This window comes from Lagopus muta, chromosome 19 (genome assembly GCF_023343835.1).
Source record: "Lagopus muta isolate bLagMut1 chromosome 19, bLagMut1 primary, whole genome shotgun sequence".
Taxonomy (NCBI): domain Eukaryota; kingdom Metazoa; phylum Chordata; class Aves; order Galliformes; family Phasianidae; genus Lagopus; species Lagopus muta.
Genome location: NC_064451.1, coordinates 4,479,859 through 4,505,132, shown reverse-complemented (window position 1 = coordinate 4,505,132; position 25,274 = coordinate 4,479,859).

Below are 25,274 nucleotides of genomic sequence, written 5' to 3'. Positions count from 1 at the left end.
AATATAATGAGAACGATAGCTCTCAGTCTGGTAGGGTCCAAAGTTGAGATACAGTCTACATTAAATAAAAGAATTGTTTATGTAGGCAAATAAAATATGGTTGCATTCCTTCTCTGTATGCAGATAACTCTATCCATCACTTTTTTCTTTTTTTTTTTTTTTTTTTCTTAGTTCAGTTCTGCAGTAAACAATCCTGAAGGAAAAATAATGGGAGGGACATTGATTTTACATTGTAATTTTGGGTCTAAAATGATTGACAACTCTAAAAATGAAGGATGTGTCTGAAGTATGTTCTCCATAATTACTTTTCAGCATACTTGAGGCAGTTATTTCCTTTTTTGAATCACGGGGAGAAAAGGCAGCCCCAGTCTTGCTACTCTCCAGCTATTAGCAGCAAATGGTGACTCTTTAAATGCTGCTGCACTGGGCACTCTTCCAGTGAGGTGGCTGGATTATCTAAGTTTCCCTCATGGGAAGATGCCTTTTTTCTAAGTCTCTGAACACTTTGCTAGAAGACCCTTCTGCACAATTAGCTAACCTGAATCCGAGCTGCAGGATTGAACCAGCAGTGCAAGAGACTGTCCTCTGCAAAGCTGGGATAATGCTGACCAGGTATTAAATTCATGCAAAACACACACTGACCAAAGAGATTAGAAATTGACTCACTGAACCAGGAAAACTGCTGAGAAGCAGCAGCTCAGAGCCCCCCAAAAAACAACCAGACAAACAAAACAAAACTCATGGCAAAAAAAAAAAAAAAAAAAAAAAAAAACAAATGAACAACAACAACACAAAAGCAGAAAAACCCAGAGAGAAAAAATGAAAACCAGAAATTCTCCAAAATCGGGCAAGGCAGCTTCTGAACGTTTCAGAGTATGCCTGTCTATATATAAACCCATAATGGGATCATTCACTTGTCTACAAGCTCTGTGATACATAAGCACTACAGGAACATCAGAGGAGGTTCCCATCATCCTGGCTATGGTAAAAACACACATTCGACACGCTCCTTCTTCCCCAAAAGCTCATTCAGTTCCAGGGCCAAGTCTTCCCTTACTGCAGTGCTTTAAACAAAGGATGGGGATTACTTTACAGGTTTTGATTGAGTGTATTCATGCATTGCCAGAATGCCTCATCTCCTATAGGTTTGGTACAACGTGTGTGTAGCAGAAATGCTAAGTCACAGCTTGAAGCAGTTATTGAGCACCAAGTGGAAAGGCAGGGCCAACCCAAGGGGGCTCAGCTATATGCAATGCACCTGAGTGACTGGAGGCGCTGGAGCCAGGATCCATCCCTTCCCAGACCTCATTTAAGGGTTGGCAAGGGAGGCAAAGGTATCTTTTGCTGGAGACCTCAGTGCACCTCAGGCCTTCTGAAGGTAAGCAGCTCTTTTCCTTCATTTTTGCAGCTGCTCCATTTGGGCTTGTTCTTATTTGCTCTAGCTAATGACTTTGCTACCCTATTGTTACTGCAGCACTTTCCATCCTATTATAGCATTACAATGTGTTATCCAGAGTGGAGTGACTGGGTGGAGCACGTACCCAAACTCATTTCACATTGGAAATTTCAGAATTTTTTTCAGACTAGCCAAACATTGATTAAAATACATAAAACTTCAGAACTGTTGAGCTTCTCTTTTTGGGAGGTAAGATTTTCCTTCCTACTGCATCTTCATGTAACCTCCCATGGTGCTTCTTGTTTCACTTCAGGGATGATCTCAGGTCCCAAATCATCCATCCTCATGAGATTTTGAAGGAATGGGAGAACAAGTTCTCAAAGGAACAGATAGCGTTAAAACCACTCTAGATCTTGTTCCCTGCCTGATTTTGATGGCTGAATACATTTGGGGGGATGATGGCCCATTTGGGGATGGGGAGATGTAGAGCCCATATGGGAATGGAATTGATTAGGCTTTGCTCAATCCATAGCAAATCAGGACCAAAGAAACAAGGATTTCTTAGCACACTATGAGAAAAGTTAATTTTTGTTGAGAAAAAAAGAAAATAGAAGGCAGTCCTTTTTTGGCACACGTCTCCTTCTGCAGTGGACTTTTCCTAGAGTCCAAATCCTACTGCAGCTAAAATCTCCAATTATAGTAAGAGGTACTTGCAATACAGGTTATTTTGATGGACGTAATACCCAAAACTAAGCTTTTTACCATCTGTTCATCCCTAAAATTTGAAAGCAAAGAGAACATATTTCACCACTACGTCAGTGAAAAGTAAGATAAATGCTATTTAAATGCATGTACAGCATATGTTCTTTCTTCTATGCCACGTTTATCTGTAATGCTTTTACTCATTTCTCTGGAGACAAAAATCAGTGGGAAAAAGAAAAAACATCTTTCCCCACGATGAGCCCTTCCACAGACCCTAATTTTCTGAACACAAGTGAGAGATGGGAGCTCTACTTATGTACCAGTGAGAATGGACTATGCAAAATTACACTGTTTTTTCCCCATCCAGTTCTGTCTCCCATCAACTTCAGTGATGGGAGTAGGTAGGAGGACTTGGAGCACTGGGGAGTCATGGCAGAATAAATCTCTGGTGACCCTGGGGTGTAAGGGTTTGTGTTAGGTGGGCATGGGAAGTTTGTATCCCCAGCTGATCCTCTGCAAGAGGCCACCACCACTCAGAGACACCTGTTCTTCTCTGCTTCCAACACCCTCAAAAAGCTCTGTTTGCAGAAGGAAGCATGTGTCTGGTACCGATGAATCAGATGCCTACCAAATTCTCAGGTGATAGGAATGCAATTGCACAGCACATCTGACTATAGCAGAGCAACTAAGGTACAAGGTCAAAGCTAGGACATAACCCTTCATCATTAATACTTTGCTCACTAGCTCAACCTCCCAGTCATTCTGTCTACCACATGAGCACCTGATGTAGTGGGTGGGCCCAATCTCAGCTCCACAAAGGAACCCTGGAGGATGCACGAGTGCTGTTAGCTGGGAACATGAGAGGAAGTCCTGCACAATGTGTTTAATTAGTTTGTCTTTGAAAAATAGGTCTCTTCAGGCTATATTGTTGTGGGTTTGTTGAAGCATTAGCATCCCAAATCACTTGTCAGTTTTGAAAACGTAGGTTGATAAGATGAAGGAATTTGGTTATTGCCCCTACAGGGAAGCAAGAGTCTTTGAGTCCTGCCCATTATTTCCTCAAATCTGCAGGCTCATAATCTGTATGCAACAGCTTTGCCAGGAGTTTCAAAAGCTGCCTCCTGGCTGCACACAACGTGCAGATCTTGCATGCTGCTTAGAGACTCTTCAGCAAATCTTCCCTGGTTCACTGAAGGACACTCTGCATTCAGTGCTTTTCTCCTTCCCAGGCTGCACCTTGGGTCAAAGTTCTGCTTCTGCTGGGTCACCATCAGAAGCAGCACATGGGAAAGGGGGAAAGGACTCAGAGCTTCAGCTCCTGCCTTCATCACATCAGGCCTTTCCTTCAACTACTGACAAACACCTCCATAACTGCACCAGACTGAAATTCCATTCTTTTAAAAAAAAAAAAAAAAAAAAGTGAGGAAGAGAATAAAGGGCAGATAAGTGCCTGCAAGGAAGACTTTATTATTAAAAAAAGTTTAAGAGATGTAACAAGATTATATTTCTAGCTCCACTTCCCATCTGTTCACCTTCCAAAGTGACATTTAAGGGAGTTGAGTTTACTATGTTAGAGGCATCAGCAGCATTGGATTGAGTGGATCACATTCCAGACTACTCTCAAGCTACTCAACACTTGCCTAAAGCTCAGGTTTTATTTGTTTTTCCTGCAGCAGAGTGGCCTTGATCTCCAGAAATGCCCTTTTCTTTTCTGCAACCCTCTCTACCTCCATGTCTGCCTCAAGCATTATCTGTTGCTTTACAGTGCATGACTTGGGAGCAGGGCTCAAACCTTACTTGCCCGAGAGCACTTTCTGTGGGACACAGAGAACCTCCAACAACAGTTGTATGGGGTCCAGAGGTTAGAAGTCACAGACCCAACACTGAACCAGATCCTGGGTTCCTCTGCTCTTAACAGCTGTAAAGGAAAAGGAATATCTGAGCTCTCCTGTCTCAGACAACACTGTTGTTGCCCAACAACAGTGCAAAGGAACAAAAGGAGAAAAAGGATTTAGCTGATAAGAACTCACTGGGAAATGTGGAGGTGCACTGCTTTCTCCCTTTCCTTTGCAGTAAGACCCATACTGCACCTTCAGTGGAAAGCATCACTAGTTACGGGTACAGAGCTCAGGTTCCTATGAATACAAGTCTAATCATACAGTTGCATTTATAAACTTGTCATTTTTTTTTACTAATGACAGAAGCTGGGGAGGGGAGAACAAGGGAGCAGCCACCCTCTGAAGCACCACTTCTGTCTCTTCTGTCTCCCACAGCAGCAGGGCACCAGCAACATTTTATAGACCTGTAATTTCCTGGAAGTTTATATAGCATGAAAGTAGAAGAAGTGATAAAATATGCAGTTTAATTGCAAAAAAACCCATGTACTAATCTCACTAATGTGAGAGATTAAAACTGTAAATGTGTGAGGCTTCAAGGTGGTTACACAGATTTAAAGCGAATTTTCCTTCTATGTTTTTCTATCCAAACTCATATTTTTTGGTATCCTGGACCTTACAGTCGACTTTTATTTGTTTTATTTTTATGAATGACAGTATAATATTTTCACAAGGGGCTCTCTTACTCTAGATTCCTTTATATGCAGGATTTCCATCAGCTTCTCAGAGCCATTTTTGTCACACTAGGCTGCTTTAGTGGCTGCAAGCATTACTATGTCACACTGAGTTGTGTTAATAGCTCATGTTTTCCCTTTGTGGAGGGCTAGTGGAAGGACTGTGCACTGAAAATGTGGTAGAATACTGTTTTGAGAACTTGATACCATCTGGAAAGACTCAGAATATAATGGTGATAGGACTCAAGACTGGAAGACACCACTTGAACCAAAGAATGGCTTGGAAGGAATCTCAAAGATTATCCATTTCCAACCCCATTGCTATGAACAGGGTTTTGATTTGGATAGTAGGAATGAGCAGTTTTTTCCCCAGTAACAGCAGATGCCTGACTTGCACATCCCTAGCAGCCTCAGATCTATAAAACCCTGAACTCTGGTAGAGCTTTAGACCCCACAGACTCCTCTGTTTCCAATGCTTCCTGCAAACCCAACTCAAACATGTTGAACTGTCACGAGAATTGACTTTGGGACCAAATTCCTCCAGAGATCTCTCGTGTCAACTCTGTACCAGTTACATTTTAATGCTAGGAGGGGGGAAAACCTGAACATCACTTTGCAAATGTTAAGCTATTAAACTAGCAAATGATTTGAGACAAGAGTAAGTATACAGGGTCAGCTTCTCTTTCAAACACTTCTAGGGTACATAATGTGTAGCATGCTTCATGCAAATACCGTGGCCTTGAGGTTTTTCCTTGTGGCTTTGTTCATTCTCTCATCTCTGCAAGGAGGCAGGAGGAATAAATAGATGTTTTTATCACCACTTTTTTGCCTTCAGAAAGTTCACATACTGCATTTTTGACATTATGTAAATTAAAAATCACCATGGCATTACCTGAAATAAACTATTATATCACTCCTTTCACGCTGCTCTAGTTAAGATACTGTCAGCATTTCCATTACTAGCCCTTATTTCAAGGAGCTTCAAACTTGGTGGTAGAAAGGTGGAGAAAGTTTTTCTTAATGGGAATTTATAGCAAATTCCCAGCCTGAGGAATTCCTCATTTTCTTCAGATTCTAACAAAAATCCTTGCCTGTTTTCCTTTTGAAGTGTAATGAGAAAACCAATCTTCCAAAAGTTTAGGGGTACAGCAGAAGCCTTATGAAAGGTAGGGAAAACTGAAAACATAGATAGGAAGTTTCATCGAAGAAGTGGGGTCTTCTATGTAGTAAGAACATAAAATTTCCATTAATAGGTCTATGAAGTGCAATCACATAATTATCTGTGTAAATTTAGTGTGAGTCTTCAACAATATAATAAAGCATGTGATACATCACTGTACACATTGTACTAGAAATTCCATTTTTTGTGTACTTCAAGCATATGTACACAATGTGCTCTCACAGGATACCAAGAAATTTAGCACCTGCTCTTGAAAAACAGCTCTGGAAGCCTCTACAGGGCACGTTCTCATTCCCAAAGATAACTGCTGAAGGCCCAGTACAAAAAGCACAAGTGATCAGGTGTTCCAGAAGGCCAACTTGTAGAACTCACCCACCATATTAACTTCTGTGTGACTTAAGCACTTAGAGCTCAATTTTATTTCTTAGTCCTGTGTTACTGCCCTACTTCTGGACAATTCTGGCATCAGCCTCACTAAACGAGTGCAGATTCAGCCCAGCTCCAGTGTTGGGTACCAGTGCTGGGTACAGAGCAACAAGTTACAATTGTGACACGCAAATGCATGGCTTTAGAGAAAATGCTTGTGGCTCCGTTCCTGCTTGCGGGCTCTAAGCTGAACTCCACATGCGCCTTTTGGAAGACATCTGTTTTCAGAAAGCCACACAATGAAAAACAAGAAGAAAAGGAGAACAAATTTTTCCTCTATGTAGGGTATAACAAGGAATAATGGACTTAAATTGCACAGCCAGGGAGATTCAGACAAGACATCAAGACGAACTTTGTAACAGCAAGGGTAGTTAAACACCAGAAAAAATGGCCCAGGGAAAGCACAAAATCCCCACTCTGGGAGGTTTTAAGCAAAGATTAGACAAATGCCTGACAGGAGTGACAATTTTGATGCTCCTCTGGGGCAAGGGATTATATCTTGATTTCCCTTCCTATCTTATTTCCCACAGCACTCTGGAAATCCTTTCAAAACAGAAAGAATATGTGTTTTGATGTCTCATGTTCTATTCTGTGTGCTTCCATGTAATCATTCTGGCCAGGATGCTGCACCCCAGCTGTCTCCTCTGGATCTGCATGGATGCCATTGGCTCCTTCAATAAAGCAGGAGGAGCAGCCCCTCAGTGCTGGCTGCTGACAAGTCGCTGCTAACGTGGCTGCACACCCCAGCAGTGAGGGGACAAGAGCCCAGTTTGTGAGCCATGGGAAGTTTCACAAGCAAAACACACACAGTCAGTTGCAGGCTTTGTTTGGAAATATTTCTTGTTTCCTGCTGCTGCAAGAAGCTAAGAGGGAGAACAAACCCAAACAACAATTCACTCAGCCTCCTCAGTGCCACTCATTTTTCCACCCCCAGTAAAACAAATTACTGGCTAAGAAGCAAGGGAGAGCCAACCAGCACAGAGGAGAAGCTGATAGTCCTTTCTGACCATGCTTCACTCTTCAGCCACTCCTCTTCCTCACTCTGAAGGCTCCTCAGGCCCCTTTTTTGTGCCCTGATTCATGGTCTTCTCCTGACGCCACAGGTTGCCTTGCTCTCAAAGAGGAGCTCAGGGGAGATATTATTTCTGACATCCTGACAGGAGGTGTTAGTGAAGAGAGGGTCAGCATCTACACCCAGGTAACAGCAACAGGACAAGAGATAATGGCCTCATATTGCCCCAGGGGAGGCTCAGGTTGGGTATTAGGGATGGGTATAAGGTAATGGGCTGCCTGGGAGTGGTGCAGTCACCATCCCTGGAGGTGTTCCAGAACTGTGGAGATGTGGCACCGAGGGATGTGGTCAGTGGGCACAGTGGGGTGGACTGAAGTTGGACTTGGTGATCTTAGGAGCCTTTTGCACTCTGTATGGTTCAATTCATAACTCCCCAGTCAGGCTTTTTGCTGCATCTTTAGTCTAACTAAACCAAAGACACTCTATCACTTTTTCCAGCCTACACTAGAATTGAAATTCAAGAAAGTAAGTGGCTGTAAGCTGTAATCTACCTTTCTCAAAGTAGATTCACGTGATCACACATCGCCTGGCTGTCATCAGAGAGGGCCACCAAAGCAAATGGCATGTAGAGCCATACCTTTTGAATTCATTGCAGTTAAGCTGATTCCTTGGTTTGTGCACACCTCAAGGCCCTTGATTATGGCTTGCCCTTATAATCCAAAGAAAAAAGCAGAGTGTTTTCTTTTTCTGGTATCAAGCACCTATCTTCGCATGCACAGCCCTTACAAGGGGGAAGCCCATCATGCAAAGCCTCAGCAGCAGTTCCATTCCCCCACCTTTGAGCTGCTGGGGCAGATTTTATGTTCAGAATATGGATATGATGTTTCATAGTCCTTCCTCCATTTTTCTATCATCAGCAGCCATAATGTTGGCAAATATAGGGACAGACAAAAGGGACTCAGATTTTTTTTTTTTTTTTTTTTTTTTTTTTTAAATGTATGTAGGCACATATATATATTTTTCATTTTTGGATGTTTCCCTTAATCATATCTTGAATTAATGCAGGGCTTGTTCATTCGGAGCTCTCATTACCCTCTTAATTAACTGTGCACAGATGGAAAAAGTCGGAATTGCTTCACTCGAGTTGTTCTGCTAGTTTTAAAATGAGATGGCAGATGGAGGACAAGGCAGAAAGGGCTCAGCTCAGAGGTAGGAGACAAGTTTTCAAGCTGTCACTGAAACGTCAACAAACGCTCCATCTGTTTATGAGGAGCACCAGGCAGAGGCAGTTTTAAGTGCCATCTACAGACGTGAGTTCAAAGAATTCCAAACAATTAGCAGCAAAATGGAAGTTGCAGTTTCAGTCTGGTACATTCCGAGATGCACCAGGACGTTGTCAGCTCAGATTGCTGCTGGCAGAGCTGGGTGCTTGCAGTGATATTGTCATATCACAATGAGCTCAGGATCCTCAGGGCTGGGGTGGCTTGCTCAGACAGCATCCCCAGAGCTCTGAGTGTGCAAACCTAGGAAAGGAGAGAAGCTCCCAAACCCCCTGAAGGAAGTGAACCTATTGAGCTCAATAACTTACCCCCAGTGAAACAGCTCTGAAGATGTACTCAAAGAAAGGGAGAGGTCCTCAGCTGAGGACCTCAAATGCAGACATTATTTTTGAAAAGTCTTCTTTGGTTTCAGCTTTCCAAAGGTTACCAGTGAGCGATCCTTGGGCAAGGGGAAAAAAGAAAAAATTAAAAATAAATCAGTGCTGGACTTTGGGAAATGCAGTCTGTTTGTGATAGCTGAAGAAGTATATACAAAGTGATGCAGGTAAGAAGGAATAAACTTCTGCCATCTCTTTTCCCAGAAAAGCTCTTCTCAAACTGCTCCAGGGGGACGTTAAATAGCTATGCTGTCAGAAACAACATGCACATGCTGATCTTAATGCAGGAGGGCACTGCACTGTTATTACTGTTTTAGAAAAGCAGCAGTGTTATGTAAAATAACCATGTCAGGGCTACGTGTAGTACAGTGGCAGTGGATATTTAAATAACCTCAGAAGCCTACAAGGAACACATCTGTTTCCTCACACAGAAGCCGACTTATGCAAGCAGTATGCATCTGTATCTAGGCTTCATTGGTTTAGATATGGTTAGCAGGCATGGTTATTTGAAACTGAATTGTACCCATGTGGTTCCCATGTAGTCAGAGCTGCTAGAAGAAATTTATATTGAAAAAATTCTGCACAACTTCCTGTCATTCTTTTCCTTGGGGAAAACAAGGTGTGTTAAATGATACGAAGATCCAGGCCTTCATCTACAGACCTTCAGTTCAAAGCCAGTACTGTGGACTTGAGTTCTAACAAGCTTCAGAAATATCTGCCTCAGCTCTTACACTTTTCAAAGCCTTTTGTTTTGAAAATTTGATTATATTTAAGAGTTCCCAAACACAAAACTGAAGTGAGAAACACTTTTTGAGGACATTCCTAGCAAAAGCCTGAATGCTTTCTATTTTCTTTTGATACAGCCTGTTTCTGTACCTAGCTTTGCTTAGAGATGGAGAGCATAGAGTTAAACCTATGTCTGAACTAAGACATTAAGGTTCTTTCAGCAGGGTGAGAAGATCCATATGCCCAAGGGGGAATCATCACCTCCATTTTGCCTCCAGAGCTATTCATGCAGCATCCAGGTCCCTAAATGCCATCACCATCAAGTGATGCCCAGGCTACAGAGATAATGCCTACTGAGAACTAAAAAGTTCAGTCGAGTGCAGCCCACTGCAGGTGACACCAGGACACTACAGCCACCTGCAGTGCACCAGAGGGGAACCTGGAGATGGCCCTGCCATAAAAAGGATGGAAAAGTGATTTTCTTCAGGCTGCTGCCTAGGGAGTTTAAAAAGCACCAATCTCACGAACCGTTTTTTCCTGTAGGAAGAAGTAAAAAGCAAAAAGAAATAAAGGCAAGGCTTGGATAAGAGCAGAAGTTAATCTCTGTGCATGTTCTCCGTCTGACAAGACAGTACCCTTCCCAGGGGCTTCTTATCACAGCTTCAGTTCCCCCAAGGTCACAGATCAGGCTAATTACACCCTGATAAGCACAGTCCTTGCTCATCTGCAGTTAGATACTGAGGTTCCTCATTTTCTGCTCTGAACGTTGGCACAGCTTCACCAGCCCATAGCACTTACAATAATGCACTTCTCCAAACTGACTACAGTTCAAAGGCATGACAAGCAATTCTGGTATTAACATCAGAACTCCTAGCACCAAAATAGGGCCATGAGATGCCAGTATTTTGGAATGAGATGCTCTCAAGGGCTTCTTGTGGCAAAACCCTTCAATCCACACTACACAAGCAAAAGAAAAATGAAACCCAAATGAACACCAAATCCCACAGCATCTGCTGCAATTATCTTTTCCAGTCTTGTTAAAGAAAACTTGAAGTGCCCCATCACAGAATCACTTGCAGTGACAGAAAGAGAAAGGTTATTTCCTTGTCCTGGGAACTCTGCATTGAGCTGAGAGGTTAGTCACTTCATGGGCTGCCCATATTTTTGGGAGCTCCTTGTGCTACTTACAAATTGACTCATAATAGTGGATTGCAGAATAGAATGTACTGTAGAGTCCACACACACACTCAGAATCAAGGACAGACCCCATAGATCCCACATAGCAGCTCTTCTCCCACCTCCCAATGCACCTGCACACAAAGGCTGAGGCAAAGGATGGGATTTCTTCCTTAACCATTATCAGTTGCCCAGTTTAACAAATATTCCCCTCAAGGATGCTCTGTGCAGAGGCCCTATGGGAATCCAACCCAGAGCTGCTCCCAACACCCACCGCCATCCTGCAGCCTGCACAGGGGTCACTGGGCACTCCCTGAGCCACAAATTTATTTTAAATGAGAAGATAACAGTTTACTTCGCTCTCACTCTTTGCTCCTCTTTTCTAAAACAGGTACTTAAATCATTCCAATGAATAATAAGCATGTTCACCCAACCCAATTTTAGGCAATTTCCATTTCAGTACCAATATCATCCTCAAACATACTTTTCCCTTTATCTGTGGAATGGACTGTTCTGCACAGCACCTTAAATAGAAAGTGCTATGCTAGCTAAATGCTGCCTTTCAGCTATTACAATAAATATCTGACAGTGAAGAAAATAAGAAAAGAGGCAGGCGGGGACTGATCTGCCTTGTCATATGCTAGCAAGTTGGCACTGAAAGCTCTGTCAGTCCATTAGCTGCTGTTAATTTCCTTGTTCTTCATGGCAAAGGTGGCCATAATTGGTGGAGCTGCTGAAAATATCACATAAATGGGGTGATTCACACTCAGAACTGTCACTGTAATAAAACCCCATTTAGAAAATGTCCCCTTCACCCAAAGGAAAAAAAGCAGGCATCAGAGCCTGCCCTCCCCCTATTCTCTTGTAGGAATACATGACCCATCAGCATCAGACAGCAGCACAGATCTGTCCATCTCTGAAGACCGGTCATAATTTAAAAGGGCCTTCAAGCCTGATGGCCCATAATCAGCTCAGACAACAGCTTTTATTTATGTATTTCTAGTGGGACTTGCAGACTGGATAAAAGCCAAAGAAACAGAGAGAAATATAAAGTGAGCTTAAAATTCTGGCCACCATCAGTATCGTTACAGTGTACGTAAGCATGTGTGTGGCTGAGGAAGCGATAGATGTGAAAAGAAATAAGTGAAGCTGGCCTGGGGAGAGATAGCTTGCCAGGAGCCTGGCTGCTTTACACAGCTGTGCTTCCCCTTTGAGTTCAGTGCCCCCACAGGAGGCACAGGAGGGATGGGGAGAGGCGATGGCACACCTTGACTGAAGGGTGAATCATGCAGAGGAGTTACAAAGGGTTTGAAATACTGTGATCTTGATTTTTGGTATGATCCAAGGGTCAAAAAAAAAAAAAAAAAAAAACAAAAAAAAAACTTTACCTTGGACAAATCTTAGTGAGATCTGTTCAGAAATTGTCACAGGTATTAGTTAATTCGGAGTTAATTAATTAACTTTGGAGGAATATGAGATCACAAATCTGTTGGATTTCTGTCAGAATGCTAAAATACTTCAATCCTACACAAAAACTATGGGAGAAGCAGAGATGTGATCTTCCCTGGGCTAATAGGTGATGCTATACTTATTTCGTCCTTGGTGAATTCCTGCCCTGATCATCTCCCAGCAGTGAAGCCTCTGCTAAATTTTCCACCAAGACAGTCTAATACTTGAGAAGTTCCAATGCCTGGGTCTAAAGTTTGCATGCAATACCCAGGGCATGAGGAACTCAGGAATTCTTCCATAGTTACAAGAGATTCTGGAAACTGGCTATGGTCTACCCTGAATACCACAGCAGCTGGGTGGAAGTACACAGCTGGCTGTTTCATTGCTCACTCACTGCACATGTAATTAATTCACCAGACATATCACTAGTTAACGGATTCCCAATAATCAAAGAGAAGTATTTTCACTGGGTTATATAGGATCCAGAAAGATTCATGCCATGCTGACACCAAGAACCTACTGCAGGTGTAGGACCAGGTGTGTGCCCACCTTCTGAATTGCGTGCCCAGAAGCACAGGACAGAAAACAACCACAAGTCAAGGTTTGATGGTGAGAGACACCTGAACATGACTCTGGTCCTTCTTAAAAGGATAAGGAGGAGGATTTGCAGTCGAGGGTATGGCGTTTCCCCTTCTGACTGAGCTGGTTAGGTGAAGCCTGTCATCAAAAGGGCTGGATTTTGAGTGCTTTGCAGCCACGCTCCCTAAAATATTTACTCAGTGTCCACTGGAGCAGTTTGCAAAGCCATCAGCAATCACTAACCTTCCTGAGCAGCCTGAGTGAGCAGTGAAATGAAAGACTTCAGTAAAGCCTTCAAATAGGTGACGAGATTAATCTCCTCAAGTGTAAACACTTCTTGACTCAGCAGTGGGGGGGAATGGGAGGCCAGTCTTTTTATTTTCTTTTTTTTTTTTGACATACCCACAGCTGTCGGTGTTCCCAAGTTGACTCATACAGAACAAAAGGTATTGTTGAGAGGATATAGGAGAAAAACTTGATGTCAGGGAGAAAGCTAACCTGCGGGGCTGCGATGTTAAAGGGCAGCGTTTGTTAGTTCTACTCAGGCAGACCTTACATTAGCAGTGAAAAGCTCTCCTGGAAGGTAGCATGCAGAGAAAGGGCTCGCAGTGAACTCCCAAAGGCTTCTACCTGCCTCTCAGCAAGGTTTGGTGGGAGGTGTGTATAGACAATCATCTTTGTTAGAGCGAAAAACAAATTGAGGAATGTCCCACCCTATGCCCACAGGACTCCAGACAAAAATAATCCAATAACATCAGGAAGTTTGTTTCAGGTTTTAACCTTTTGATGTGATCAAGCTTGTTACAGCCTCACCAATCACCCAAGAGCCTGGAGCTCCTCTCCAACCCATGCTCTGCACTAATTACCAATGGCTCAAGACAAAGCAGATCAGTTCAGCAGAGTACTTCAGTGCACAGAGGCGGACCCAATCGACTGCAGCAGACCCTGAGCACACACTGAGCTAAGGAGGCACAGAAGTGCTTTGCACACCAGTACTGTGATCAGAACAAACGTCATGTCACCCGAATCACTCTATGAAATTGAAGCTTTGGGGACTTCCCTTGCAGCTCAGTGAGACAGCAAATTAAGATCACCTGAATGACACCTGGAAGCACAAAACACTGAAGTCAATGACTGCAGCAGTTCATTCCTCTCAGCATCGCCTACATCAGACAAACAAGTACCTGCAGATCGCTTTGTAAGCAATACCCTGAAACGGGGCCTTCAGCGTGGCCCTAACAGTTGGTGCCAACTATTGTGATAGCTAGAATGAGCCAAGAAAAGCAGGAATCTGGCTTGAAACCAAGAACAGGTTCTAAAGATTAAGATATTTTAGCTAATGTGGAGATGCAGCAAGTAGAACGATACAGAAGCAGTAGAAAAGGAAAAACGAGTGATGAATGGGATGGCAGCCTTTACAGGAATTCACAAAGGGGCAAGCCTTGGTAGAGTTATTGTGTTCCTATTGTGAAAGGCCACAGCAGGAGCAGACAGCAGAGGAAAAAAAGCTATCTTTTGTAACACTGATGACCTCCCTTCCACAAAATACCCTCCTTTCTGCCAAGGTGCCTGTGGCTGTCATGCTGTAGTCCATTTGTGTATCCTTCACAAATCATGTCTTTATGATGAGCCAAGTCAAATATGACACGTCACACTAGGACTAATCCCATTTCTCTCCTTGAGGAGATGGCACAGCGAAACACAATTGGGCCCCACATCTCTTTATATCAGGCGTGTTGTAATTTTTCTAGGTTGTTCTAAAGTATTTATTGCTTTAGTATATCCTCCTCCTTTGCAAGAGGTATTTATCATCACAAGCAATCTCACTGCAGTGTCAGTGACGGTCTGTACTGCTTTTGACTCCTAACAGTACACAAAAAAACAATTCCCTAAGCACTTGGTAATTGATCCACCTTTATCCAACCATGTTGTCTCCTTTCAGCAATCCACAAAGATAAGATGCAACCTTTGAGTTTTATCCATCCCTCCCCTTCATTTCATAAGTGAATCGCCATTCAAGGCTACTGGAAAGTGTCAGATTAAGGGGAGTAATGGATGATACACTATAAAACAGGTAACAGCATAAAACCTCCATGCCCCCATCCCCTCACAGCACACTATGTAATAATCACAGCAAGTCTTTAAGTAGTTTGAGTTTTCCACTGGATCTCACTGCCTTTTACACTATTTCTGCAACAGAAGACAAGCACAGTTTCAGGATCTTGGTACGCAGAAGGAGCATAACATCACAAAGCAATTGAAGTTGGAAGGACCTCTACAGGTCACCTGGTCCAACCCCTTACTCAAAGCAAGGACAACTTCAAAGTTCCATTAGGCAAGCTGATAACTGATTATTTAGGACCCCTGCAGTCTCTCTGTATAAAGACTACTCAGACTGGCTTGCTTTATGCTGCCTTAATCTTGCTCAAGTCAGACCACCTCTTTATGTCAGATGACTACATCGTCTCTCTAACCCAAAAACACTCAACTCCAAAGGAACACCATTTAATACATCTCCCAAAGGGCTTTCTAAGCTTAGACAATCTTATCAGAGAGAAAAAGAAAAAAAAAAAAAAGGAAAAAAAAAAAGCATAAAAGAAAGGAAGAAACTCCCAAGCAAAGCCAGCAAACAGAACTGGACTAGAACCAAGACTTCATCCTCCTACCTCCTACCTGCCACCAGCTGAGCACACTTCCTTCTCTTCCAGCAATACTCAGCTCCTCAAAACCACCAGCATCCCTCTGGAGTCTTTCCACCAACCAGCATAATTTCCAGCTAAAGATCATCAGAAATCATCACTCTATCTTACCTGGCTGTAGGTTTCAATCTCCATCAGCTCAGGGCAGGCTGGAACTCACAACTGCAAAGCTCTGTGCATTAAGGCTCCTTATCAGGACTAACGGGACTTGGTGCCTCCCCCTTAAAAGGAAAGAGACTAATCTAATTAGCACCTGAAAACAGCAGAAATGAGGTCACTCACTTCCTGTGTAAAGCTTAATTTTGTATAATTTATTTTTACATTTTCTAATTGAGTGAATATTAATTGACGAGAGTTTAATGCAGAAGATGAAGACATTAAACTCTCATTAACAAACACTGAATCCTATTCATCCCCAAACACTTCACATCTGCAGCATTAAGTTATCAAAGAAAAAAACTGCTATGATTTATGTCATTTTCCAGTGGAAAAAGGAAGACCATGAATCTGCTTTATCAGCTAATTATCTGCAGTGTGACACACGGCTCCACCAGCACTGTTGATTGGACATGGGTGCTTGTGATGCACTGGCATACCAAATCCATGTTGTTCCTTTTCATGTTGTGAATCCCAGAATGGAGCTGGGAAGATAACATGGGCAATATAGAATCATTAAGTTTGGAGAAGACCTCTAAGTTCCCTAAGTCCAACCCCAAACCATCCCACCATGCCCTCTGACCACATCCTTTGCTGCCACATCTCCATGGTTCTGGAACACCTCCATAGTCAGTGACTCCACCACTCCCTGGGCAGCACTGCCAGTGCATCTCTGCTCTTTCTGAGAAGAAATACTTCCAACCTGAACCATCGGTGTAATATGAGGACATCATCTCTCACCCTATCACTGTTACTTGAGAAAAGATATATAGCTTTGCCTGAAATCCATGGAAATGGGTTATCAGGGAGAGCACAGGACAGCAGTGTTTCGGAGCTGGTGTCAGTATGGTCTCTCTCTGCCAAAAGCAGTAGACCTTACTGGTGGGCCTGAATAAAATCAATCCCTGTGAGTTTAGCCTGTATTATTTAAACCTGAGGCATTATTTGTTACGTGCAGAGGAATATCATGGAGCTGCAAGCCAAGGTGGGTCGTACACTAGCTGTTAGTCACAGGGCTGTTTCTCCACCAGCACCACATGGATGATGAAGGGCAGCAGCTCTCTTCCCACCAGTACAAGGTTCTCCCACCTGCTGAAGCAGCTGCGGTTGATGGAGGCATTAGGACAGTGCTACCATGCAGGGAAAGCCCTTAATGAATGGAGGAGCGAGCTCAGGCTGTTAGCAGAGGCTCCTGCAGCTCCTTCAGCAATCACCCTGGTTTCCCACGAAGGAATACGTGTCAGATTCTTCACTACTTCAATTTACTTTAAATATAAACACTGGGAGATGTCACTCTGCTTCAGAAAATGGAGCGTAGCTGAAATGTACTAAAAGTGTCCCAAAAAGTTATCCCGTGATTTTGAAGCATTTCTTTGTCACGTCGTTTATGATTTAATTAGTGGCAGGTTGTCAAGTAATAGCTATAATCTATAGCTGTATGCACTTGGAGGAATATATCTACCTCATGCTTAAAGCAACAAAGCTATTTCCCCTGGCTCCCCCTGAGCTCACTGCCGGTGGAGTTGCCATCTGCTGATAGTTTGCTGCAATATCACCTGTTCCGTTAAGCACACTCATATAAATGAAACAGAATGTCTTCAACATTATTATTTTTTTTTTCTTTAATTTTCAGCAGGTTTTACACCTCAATACCTTCTTCCTTTTTCCAGCAGAAATCTTTTCAGAATGTGAAACCAGAGCTCATCTCTGAAAGCAAACATTAGGTTAAAATGTAGAAGCAGAAATAATAAACTATAAATTGTAAAAATAGCCAAGAGAGTTACATCTGAGAACCAAAACCAGAGGTGACAATGGAGATGCTGAAAAGCTTAGAGAGAAAAACAACTGAGATGGTGAAGTCTGTTTCACATCAACAGGAATTCAATAAGCTGGAGGAAAGGAAAAGCAAGGCAGGGGAATCCAGAAATCAGGCAGAAAACAAGGCAAAGAAAGCCCAGCCACAATGCCCTGCAAACATACCTCAGATGAAGCAGAAAATTGAGCTGTTGATAACAAATAGGAAACTAGCACCTGAACAATAAGGGACTGTGACACACAGCAACCTGAGAAAGCAAAATTCTTCTCTTTTGGAGAGGACAAAACACAGCACAGCAGTTTAACCAGGCTCCAGTTTTATTAGTGTGCCTGCTGTCAAACCCAAACGATGCCGTGTCAGATGGGACGACCGGAAAAACTGGGTGGGATCCAAGGGCAGATGGAACTACACCTTCTCCTTGGTGTGATGGCACTCAGACAGCCAAAGGGGCCTTTCACACCAGTTTTGTCCAACCTGGAATTTTCTGAAATGGAGGAACTTTGAGCTGAGAGCAGGTTGGATATGGGGGTCTTCGGGACAGCTGTCACAGCTGGGAGCTCCTTGTAGCTGACCCCACTGACACTGCTCCTCTCTCAAGGGGAGGTCCCTGCAGCATTTCAGCCCCTGAACTCATGAACATGGCAAGCTCCATCACACAGCAAGCTCCATCACCCTGACATGGGGCAGCTTTCTCTCCATCCAATACACAGTGCTGAAGCAAAGCAGGTGAGGGATTGGCCCTTCCTCCCCAGCCATTCCCTTCTACCAGGGCACAGGGTACAGTAAACAAAAAAAAGCAGCTACCATTTGTTATGTGGATGGCAGAACTTCACCTAGGAAATCCAATAGTTACTGATTTCCAGCGGCGCAAAGGGATGCAGGGAGAGGTGATGGATGGTGGCTGAGACCTGAGTGGTGACCTTTCAGTATATTGGAGGACTTGCTGATTTTTTTTTATTTTTTTAATGTGGCCATGTTTAATGTTGAAGTGGGATTCCTGAATCCAAAGGAGTCCACATCAAAACATGAATTAAGGTTAACATTAAACTTGGGAAAACTTATTCCTCCTCCTTCAAAACAAGTCATTTTGACCAACAGAAAACTGCTTGTCTGCGACATTTCACTGGAAAAGAAATGCAGAGTGACAACAGAGGGCTTCATCTGCCTCTGAATTGATGTACTTTCCTCTGAAGGGAGTTTCCCATGAAGCAGAAAACACACTGCCTGCCCACTCCCCCCTCTGCCTGCATTCCACTCTGTGTATGACACAAAGCAGAGGTTCTCCCCTGGTTCTTGCTGGGATGCAGCCTGCATCTATTTAAAGAAACATGAATAGCTTAAAAAGAGCATGTTAGCACTGGCAACATAATCCCCACTCCTAAAAATCACATCAAAGTGACTGTGCATTTGGGCTTGCCATCTCGAGGCGAGATGCAAACACAGGCTATTGCTGCCCTGTTTCGGGAGTTTGCAGGACACCTCAAGGATGCTGCTACTGAACTGAGATGCCCCGAGGAAAATAAAAGAAGGATGCTCTTTGCTGTAGTTTCACAAAGGCAATTGTTCCAGTCAAGGGCTTGTTGAAGTTCGGCTGTTATAAAAAAGACCTGCTGGAGAAAACCAACTAAAACACCATAGTTAAATGGACAGTTTGCCAGCTAGAAGCTACCTGCTCTGCCCTTTTGGTGATGAAAGATACCTGCTGGTATTCTTCACAAATAAGAGATCTTTCAAGGGCCTGTATCAGGTAAACTCACATTTTTGTAGGTGGTGGAAGTCTGGTGTAGAGCTCTGCCACCAAATCCATCAGTGCTGTCAGCAGGATGGAAAGATGCAAAAATTAGTTTGTGGTGTCCAATCAAAGGATTCTCAGCCCTGCTCTGGTCATGGGTGGGGTGTCACATGTGTCCTCCTGCCTGGGGAAGGCTTGAGCCATGCTGGGAGTGGGAAGAGGGCTCAAGAGGAAATAAACAGGAGATTAAATAGTATAGAGAAAAGAAAGTGGTAGTAACTGTGGTAGTAGCCATGTACCATGAGGGTCTGTTGTGACAGCACAAGGGGAAATGGTTTCAAACTAAAAGAGGGCCGATTTAGATTGGACATAAGGAAAAAGTTTTCTACACTAAGGACAGTGAGGCAGTGGCACAGGTCGCCCAGAGAGGTGTTGGTGCCCCGTCCCTACAGACAGGCAAGGTCAGGAGATGGGATCTGAGCACTGATGGAGCTGTGGGTGTCCCTGTGCATTGCAGGGAGTGGGACCAGATGACCTTTAAGGATCCCTTCCAACTCAAACAGTTCTGTGATTCTATGATTCTCTGACGATAGCCAAAATAAGGCACAGTGATGTGGCAGATGTGTCTGGGAGTGACCACCAGATGGGTACAAGGTAACTGTAACATCCAAGGTGAAGGATGTGAGCATGAGATGATATCCAGTGTCAGTGTTGCACTAAACGTGGAATTACTGCAACAGGAGGAGACTTTTTCATGGAAAAGTACAATTCCCAGTGAGGTTCTGTAGGCTTCTTCATTTTTTAAAGACAAATCTAACATGTCACTTTTTGCAAATGGAGTTTACCAAAGCATTTCTGCATTTGAGCTTTCAAAAGATAAAAAAGCGTTTCCGAAAATCAATTTTCAAAAGACAGAGCAAAAACAAGTTCCACGTCTTCACCATAAAGTTGTTTTTTTTTTTTTTAAGCAGAAGTAGGGAGAGTTCAGAAAAAAAAAAAAATCAGCAATCTCTGCCAACTAAATGAAATATTAAAAAAAAAAATGAATTAACAACACATCTGTTAATCACAACACACTGAATATTTCCTTATTTTATTTTTATGTTACATCTCCTTTCCTTTAAATATCTCCTGCTTTCTCTGCTTAGGTTGTAAACTCTTCACAGCAGCGACTGTTTCCTTATAATGCATTTGTCCAGCATCTCACATGTTGTGAACGCTAACACGATGTGAATAATATATATTACTCCTCTCTGGAGATGCAGCTCAGTGGCAAAAGCAGACGCTGATGGCTTTGTGACAGCGAAACAGAAATTCAAGACAAACCTCACTGCAGCACGGGGTCTCCGTTGTGGCTCATGAAAGTAAATGCCAAATGGTCTTACTGTAACAGAAGATGTCTAAATCATTTCAGGCTATGAAATTGCCACACATAATGCTCCTAAAAAGTTTAAAAAAAAAAAAACACAAAAAACACAGAACCAAAAACAACACAAACAACTAAAACTCATCTCCATCTGAAAGTGTAGTGCAAAGATTTTTGAGTTAGCTCCTGCCAAGAACAGCACTGAGCAGCCTGGATGCAACATCTGCTCACATCGTGTGAAAGCAAAAACATCTGGGAAGAGTAGCTCACATCCCCACCTGCCTTACCTATGCTAATTCTCTGAAAAGGTGGAAATAAGATGACACTTAAAGCAACGCCTTGGTGGCTGGAAAAAAAGGGGGAGAACATCTATTTTCTGTCCTGCACCATATTCTGAAGGAAACCATGCATTTCAAGGAAAATGGACTGGGTTTTCCCCTGTTGCTGTCTCACCAAACACCCAGCTCCTTCTGCCAGTTGTGCTGGGCTTTGTGGTTGCTCTTCTGTTACAGGCTTCCCATCACCAGCAACGAGGTCTGGATCCTGACCACACTGTAATCATGCAGGAAACCAGAAGAAGAAAGATTGCTCCATCTTTCTCTGGCTAGCAAGCAGCCTTACTTCTGCTCCTAGTAAATTCATGTCCCACTTTCTAGTTTATCACTTCCATGTTAGAAGAAGGACACAAACGAGAAAGACTCAAAAGTGTTGTTGAAGACTTTGTTGCAAAAATTAAAGGCAGTTGTAGGCATGATAGAGATTTCAGCAAAGAACGGAGGAGGAAGTAGGTCTTCTAATGCAGGCAGAGCTATCATTTAACAAGGACAAATGAGCCCAAGATACCTTAAACTTGTCCTGTTGTCTAATTCTGGAAGAAAACAGATGACAACCATCCTGGAATCAGTGTTCGGAAATATACAACAACAGGAGGAAGCTTTATTAACACTGGAAATGTACTCTTAGCTCGGATTTCCTTTTTAACACCCAGCTTGTTCATCTCACAGCTCAATGAACTGTTAACATCACATATTTCTCCTGTTCCAGCAGCAAGTCCAGTTACTTAGGTTTCCACTAACTGCAGACAGATGAGATTCAGCCTTCCCAGGGAGACAGAGGAAGGGGGAGAACTTTGGAGAGTGGGAGGAAGGGGACAAGAGAGGCTGGGTCTCAGTAGTCTTAGCAGGTAGCTAGCAACACTGACGAGCTGCAAGTAGGACTTGCTGAGATATTACTGCAATGCCTGCCTCTGCTTTTCTAGTGCTTGTGTGCAACGTGAGTCTGACTTTCTGCATTAAAACGCTTTTTAAACTGAGCATATCCCCTAGCATTCAATAAAGAGCTCTGTATACAGAGCTTAATCGTGGAATTGTTACGTGTTTCATGTTCTGAGCCAGACATTTTCTCCTGTTCCTTAACAGCCCAATCAAGTCTACCCTTCTAGGCAAAGACCAGGAAATGTCCTTGTCTGGTTGTGCATGAGTGGCCTTTTTTCCCAGGTAACAAGAGATAGGACAAGAAGGAATGGCCTTATATTGGAGCAGCAAGAGAATGGAGAAATTAGACAACTCGTCTGCGGTGGTTAAATTAGTATTTAAGATTTCAGAGATCTTGCAAAGGAATTTATCCTCACTAAGAGAACATAACCATTGCATAAAAGCTAGCAGTTCACTAAGAGTCACCTCTGCAAAAAGTTGCACATTCACTGTTTGACTCCTGCTTAATTTATGGCAGTTACCAAGCTACTTAAGGAGTCCAGGAGTCCAGCCCCCCCGAGATTGCTGTTTGGCATGTTAACACATAAATGATTGCTCCCAGGGGTGGGTACCTGGCTCTTCTAGCACTGGAATGGTTGCTCCTCACTGGTAGGCAGGTGTCCTTGTTCCTGCTCTGTGCCACCTCTCCTCCAGGATGGTTCTGATAATTGCAGACTTGGTGGAAACAACAACAACAGAAAAGTTTATTAATAACTTTTGTTATTCCTAGTTGTGAATTTAGCCTCTGGACTCACTTCTTAGGGAAAAAAAAATCTGAAGAACAGAAAGAAGCAAGAGGCTAACTTCTCTTAGCAATAGTACAGATTTTTGGTACAAACTTCAATTGCTTTAAAAAGAAAGGCTTGCTGGACAAGAATGTGATAAGCAAGTAGGACTCAGATTGACCTGCCAGGTTCTCCAAAGGGTGGAACATTTCCATCCCTGAGCTGTCCTTGAAGGGATTTTGCAGGTGAAGTGAGTCTCTGGCTCAGAACCTTTCTTCTAACCCTCATGGACTCCTGTCAAAACTTCTGTCTTGTCCTCCCCAAACTGGTGCTGTTATGTATGTGAAAATATGAATGATCTTTTATTTTCAAATGACAACTTCAGTCGTGACCCACTGAACTTTCCTCTCATTGCTGACAATGCCTGCCTTTACTTTCACAGACCAGTCCCATGGTTTTTGTATCATTAAGCTGGGAAAGATAGTGCTAATCCTCCATTTTGATCACTGAATTGAAAGGGAATATCTCTGACATCCTATCCCTCTGCTACAGTGACATTTGACTGTGGTTTCATGCAGAAGATGAGATTTAGCATCATATGGGATTTGCAAAATATAATATATTTTTTTTCCTAAACATTAGTTCCTCACACATTTTCAACGGGAAGAGAGAGAAAAAGGAGGATCCGCTTAGCATTCAGGAGTGAAAAAAGCTGGAATGAAATGAATTCCTTTTTCTCTTGGGAATTAGGGAGCAGTTCAACATTTCTGATTAAGGACAAGAGAAAGACGCCATAGCCAGCTGTGCTGTCCTTCTAACACAGGAGTGTTTGACATGCCGGAGGATAATCAGGAGAATAACAACACTACCAGCAGGCAGGAGTTTTGGACTTGTCATCTTACTTGGCTACATGCAGTTAGGTCTCAGTAAAGATGACTTGCTAAAAATCTAACTAACGCATCAAGGCTCATTGGGTTTCGCTGAGCTCCTACCTCTGTAATCACCATTTACCAAATTAGAACAGGGGGAAAATGAGCCACTTCATCTCTGTGTCATATAATGAACTTTTTTTGTGTGTGTACCAGGGAGGGTGATTGCCGCTAGGTATAATTATTATAATAAAGATCAGTGAAAACTCAAGTTAAAAAGGAATTGTAGTTATTGAGCCCACTAGCGCGATTCAAATGCAACCAGTCCCTGTCTTGCACAGGGAAATTCAATCCGTTGATCTCAACCATCATAACAGCCCACGAAAACCAAAGCAATGATCCTGTCCAGTGTTTGCTCATCTGTCTAATGTAATTCAGATTATTGATTCTATTTGATGTGAAATCCACTGATTTCACTCAATGTAATCAAATCAATTAATCCCATCAACTCTAGTCCAATCCATGAGCATAATCTAGTACATCTGACAGCGATCAGCCAGCAGAGAACAAGACAGCCATAAAGATGAATAATAAAAATCAATAATCCTGTAAATAATGTTACAGCACACTAGATATTTTGTAAACAACTGTAAAAATCAAGGAGGTTGATAGTCAGCCCACATACATCTTGCAGCTATGAAAGATTTGTAAAATTTGTGCCATATTAATGTTGGCTGGGATTGTTTATCCCAGAGTTCTTAAGAAGTGGATGGTTAAGGTCCCTCTGAGTGGACTTTGGACCAAATTTTGAGGATATTTTGCCTTGGAAAATCATAAAGAATCTAACAAGCATGGCTTGGATTCTATGATTCTATGTGATGGAGACAATGGATTCTGTGCTGAGGACGTCGCTGATTAAGTGGAATGGAAGATTTGTGTCTGGAATACATCTCCAGGGTACAGGCTAAGAAGGATGGAGTGAGCATAAGGAATCCTTGGCAACTGTACCCTATAATTATGTTTTTGCCTTTATTCAGTCTTTCATACCTGTAGCACATTTTTTGCAATGGAAAAGCCTGGCTCTTTCCCTCAGTCAAATGAGAGGAGACAAATACACAACGGTAATTGTGGACTGAGGCTTGCAGTCCCTAAGATAGGTTTTCCTGGTCATTTTGGAAGCACCAAAACAGCTTTTGAGGGTCTGTATTTCCAGACATACAGTGTTTGGTAGCTCAGGGTTCCCAAAAACAGATGCTGTCAGGCAAAAAGTCAAATTTCATGGCTGCCTTATTGAAAAATGAGATGGATCCAAAGAGTTGAAATCTAACCTCCCCCTCCCTGCAGTGTAAATCGTGAGGCTGTGCAGCTCAGTGAAAACTTTAAAGTTATGCAGCAAGCAATGATACGCGACTAAAATATTGTCACCAGGCTCAGCATACCCAGTGGCAGATCAAAATTGGGTGTCACTTTGATGTACTGGTGTGAAGGGCATGAGTGAAGTTTCTGGACCGAGAGGGCAGAAAGGAGACCTGGATTCTCCATTCCCACTGGCTTCAGCCTTCAAATCACCTTCTACTCTTGTAGAGTAGGGAAATGATGCTTTTATGGTGTAAGATGCACTAGGAAAAACTGCATAGGATTGCTATTATCAAAGATTTCTTGCCCTTTAATGCTGATGAATATTTTCTCCTCAGCATAATAGGAATTCTGCAAATGTTTCTATCTGGGAATGGAACATTTCACAGATGAAGACAAAAATATTCTTTTCAACAGAATTAAGGAGTTC